General features: G+C 47.0%; 13 non-coding genes across 13 annotated transcripts in view; all 13 read right to left on the bottom strand.

The window, feature by feature from the left end:
• Nucleotides 1-61, bottom strand: part of LOC148985593 (5S ribosomal RNA) — a 119-nt gene extending 58 nt beyond the window's left edge. Inside the window, exon 1 of the ribosomal RNA XR_016166064.1 lies at nt 1-61. This exon is cut by the window's left edge and continues 58 nt beyond it. This is a non-coding gene — a ribosomal RNA (5S ribosomal RNA).
• Nucleotides 62-124: 63 nt separating this feature from the next.
• On the bottom strand, nt 125-243 carry LOC148985592 (5S ribosomal RNA). Its single transcript, XR_016166063.1, has one exon. It is a non-coding gene; the product is annotated as a 5S ribosomal RNA (ribosomal RNA).
• Nucleotides 244-413: 170 nt separating this feature from the next.
• On the bottom strand, nt 414-532 carry LOC148985591 (5S ribosomal RNA). The gene has a single exon (XR_016166062.1). It is a non-coding gene; the product is annotated as a 5S ribosomal RNA (ribosomal RNA).
• Nucleotides 533-595: 63 nt separating this feature from the next.
• Nucleotides 596-714, bottom strand: LOC148985590 (5S ribosomal RNA). Its single transcript, XR_016166061.1, has one exon. It is a non-coding gene; the product is annotated as a 5S ribosomal RNA (ribosomal RNA).
• Nucleotides 715-777: 63 nt separating this feature from the next.
• Nucleotides 778-896, bottom strand: LOC148985589 (5S ribosomal RNA). The gene has a single exon (XR_016166060.1). It is a non-coding gene; the product is annotated as a 5S ribosomal RNA (ribosomal RNA).
• Nucleotides 897-959: 63 nt separating this feature from the next.
• LOC148985588 (5S ribosomal RNA) lies at nt 960-1078 on the bottom strand. The gene has a single exon (XR_016163474.1). It is a non-coding gene; the product is annotated as a 5S ribosomal RNA (ribosomal RNA).
• A 63-nt stretch (nt 1079-1141) lies between these two features.
• LOC148985587 (5S ribosomal RNA) lies at nt 1142-1260 on the bottom strand. The gene has a single exon (XR_016166059.1). It is a non-coding gene; the product is annotated as a 5S ribosomal RNA (ribosomal RNA).
• A 63-nt stretch (nt 1261-1323) lies between these two features.
• Nucleotides 1324-1442, bottom strand: LOC148985586 (5S ribosomal RNA). The gene has a single exon (XR_016161345.1). It is a non-coding gene; the product is annotated as a 5S ribosomal RNA (ribosomal RNA).
• Nucleotides 1443-1505: 63 nt separating this feature from the next.
• LOC148985585 (5S ribosomal RNA) lies at nt 1506-1624 on the bottom strand. The gene has a single exon (XR_016162777.1). It is a non-coding gene; the product is annotated as a 5S ribosomal RNA (ribosomal RNA).
• Nucleotides 1625-1687: 63 nt separating this feature from the next.
• LOC148985584 (5S ribosomal RNA) lies at nt 1688-1806 on the bottom strand. Its single transcript, XR_016166058.1, has one exon. It is a non-coding gene; the product is annotated as a 5S ribosomal RNA (ribosomal RNA).
• A 63-nt stretch (nt 1807-1869) lies between these two features.
• Nucleotides 1870-1988, bottom strand: LOC148985583 (5S ribosomal RNA). Its single transcript, XR_016166057.1, has one exon. It is a non-coding gene; the product is annotated as a 5S ribosomal RNA (ribosomal RNA).
• Nucleotides 1989-2152: 164 nt separating this feature from the next.
• Nucleotides 2153-2271, bottom strand: LOC148985582 (5S ribosomal RNA). The gene has a single exon (XR_016166055.1). It is a non-coding gene; the product is annotated as a 5S ribosomal RNA (ribosomal RNA).
• Nucleotides 2272-2334: 63 nt separating this feature from the next.
• On the bottom strand, nt 2335-2453 carry LOC148985581 (5S ribosomal RNA). The gene has a single exon (XR_016166054.1). It is a non-coding gene; the product is annotated as a 5S ribosomal RNA (ribosomal RNA).
• Between the last annotated feature and the right edge of the window lie 47 nt (nt 2454-2500).

Here is a 2500-nt window from a genome sequence, read left to right as displayed (position 1 = left end):
CCCTGCTTAGCTTCCGAGATCAGACGAGTTCGGGCGTTCTCAAGGTGGTATGGCCGTAAGCGAAATCTGCTGCCAAAATTGGGCTATTTGAATGGTTAGAACATTAGGGTAGTAAACTACATAAAGCTTACAGCACCTGGTATTCCCAGGCGGTCTCCCATCCAAGTACTAACCAGGCCCGACCCTGCTTAGCTTCCGAGATCAGACGAGTTCGGGCGTTCTCAAGGTGGTATGGCCGTAAGCGAAATCTGCAGCCAAAATTGGGCTATTTGAAGAAGAAAAAAAAGAGACTCTTTCAGGCTTTCTGAAGAAACTGAGAGACTATTTCAGGAATTTTGAGGGGAAAAAAGACAATTTAGGATTTTTGAAACATTTCATTGACTCTTTTTTTTTTTTTTTTTTTTAAACAATAAAGCTTACAGCACCTGGTATTCCCAGGCGGTCTCCCATCCAAGTACTAACCAGGCCCGACCCTGCTTAGCTTCCGAGATCAGACGAGTTCGGGCGTTCTCAAGGTGGTATGGCCGTAAGCGAAATCTGCTGCCAAAATTGGGCTATTTGAATAGTTAAAACATTAGGGTAGTAAACTATATAAAGCTTACAGCACCTGGTATTCCCAGGCGGTCTCCCATCCAAGTACTAACCAGGCCCGACCCTGCTTAGCTTCCGAGATCAGACGAGTTCGGGCGTTCTCAAGGTGGTATGGCCGTAAGCGAAATCTGCTGCCAAAATTGGGCTATTTGAATAGTTAAAACATTAGGGTAGTAAACTATATAAAGCTTACAGCACCTGGTATTCCCAGGCGGTCTCCCATCCAAGTACTAACCAGGCCCGACCCTGCTTAGCTTCCGAGATCAGACGAGTTCGGGCGTTCTCAAGGTGGTATGGCCGTAAGCGAAATCTGCTGCCAAAATTGGGCTATTTGAATGGTTAGAACATTAGGGTAGTAAACTATATAAAGCTTACAGCACCTGGTATTCCCAGGCGGTCTCCCATCCAAGTACTAACCAGGCCCGACCCTGCTCAGCTTCCGAGACCAGACGAGTTCGGGCGTTCTCAAGGTGGTATGGCCGTAAGCGAAATCTGCTGCCAAAATTGGGCTATTTGAATGGTTAGAACATTAGGGTAGTAAACTATATAAAGCTTACAGCACCTGGTATTCCCAGGCGGTCTCCCATCCAAGTACTAACCAGGCCCGACCCTGCTTAGCTTCCGAGATCAGACGAGTTCGGGCGTTCTCAAGGTGGTATGGCCGTAAGCGAAATCTGCTGCCAAAATTGGGCTATTTGAATGGTTAGAACATTAGGGTAGTAAACTATATAAAGCTTACAGCACCTGGTATTCACAGGCGGTCTCCCATCCAAGTACTAACCAGGCCCGACCCTGCTTAGCTTCCGAGATCAGACGAGTTCGGGCGTTCTCAAGGTGGTATGGCCGTAAGCGAAATCTGCTGCCAAAATTGGGCTATTTGAATGGTTAGAACATTAGGGTAGTAAACTACATAAAGCTTACAGCACCTGGTATTCCCAGGCGGTCTCCCATCCAAGTACTAACCAGGCCCGACCCTGCTTAGCTTCCGAGATCAGACGAGTTCGGGCGTTCTCAAGGTGGTATGGTCGTAAGCGAAATCTGCTGCCAAAATTGGGCTATTTGAATGGTTAGAACATTAGGGTAGTAAACTACATAAAGCTTACAGCACCTGGTATTCCCAGGCGGTCTCCCATCCAAGTACTAACCAGGCCCGACCCTGCTTAGCTTCCGAGATCAGACGAGTTCGGGCGTTCTCAAGGTGGTATGGCCGTAAGCGAAATCTGCTGCCAAAATTGGGCTATTTGAATGGTTAGAACATTAGGGTAGTAAACTACATAAAGCTTACAGCACCTGGTATTCCCAGGCGGTCTCCCATCCAAGTACTAACCAGGCCCGACCCTGCTTAGCTTCCGAGATCAGACGAGTTCGGGCGTTCTCAAGGTGGTATGGCCGTAAGCGAAATCTGCAGCCAAAATTGGGCTATTTGAAGAAGAAAAAAAAGAGACTCTTTCAGGCTTTCTGAAGAAACTGAGAGACTATTTCAGGAATTTTGAGGGGAAAAAAGACAATTTAGGATTTTTGAAACATTTCATTGACTCTTTTTTTTTTTTTTAAACAATAAAGCTTACAGCACCTGGTATTCCCAGGCGGTCTCCCATCCAAGTACTAACCAGGCCCGACCCTGCTTAGCTTCCGAGATCAGACGAGTTCGGGCGTTCTCAAGGTGGTATGGCCGTAAGCGAAATCTGCTGCCAAAATTGGGCTATTTGAATAGTTAAAACATTAGGGTAGTAAACTATATAAAGCTTACAGCACCTGGTATTCCCAGGCGGTCTCCCATCCAAGTACTAACCAGGCCCGACCCTGCTTAGCTTCCGAGATCAGACGAGTTCGGGCGTTCTCAAGGTGGTATGGCCGTAAGCGAAATCTGCTGCCAAAATTGGGCTATTTGAATGGTTAGAACATTAGG

Source organism: Pimephales promelas, chromosome 3 (assembly GCF_988280905.1).
Source record: "Pimephales promelas chromosome 3, fPimPro1.hap1.1, whole genome shotgun sequence".
Lineage (NCBI taxonomy): Eukaryota > Metazoa > Chordata > Actinopteri > Cypriniformes > Leuciscidae > Pimephales > Pimephales promelas.
This window is presented reverse-complemented; position numbering and strand designations above follow the sequence as displayed.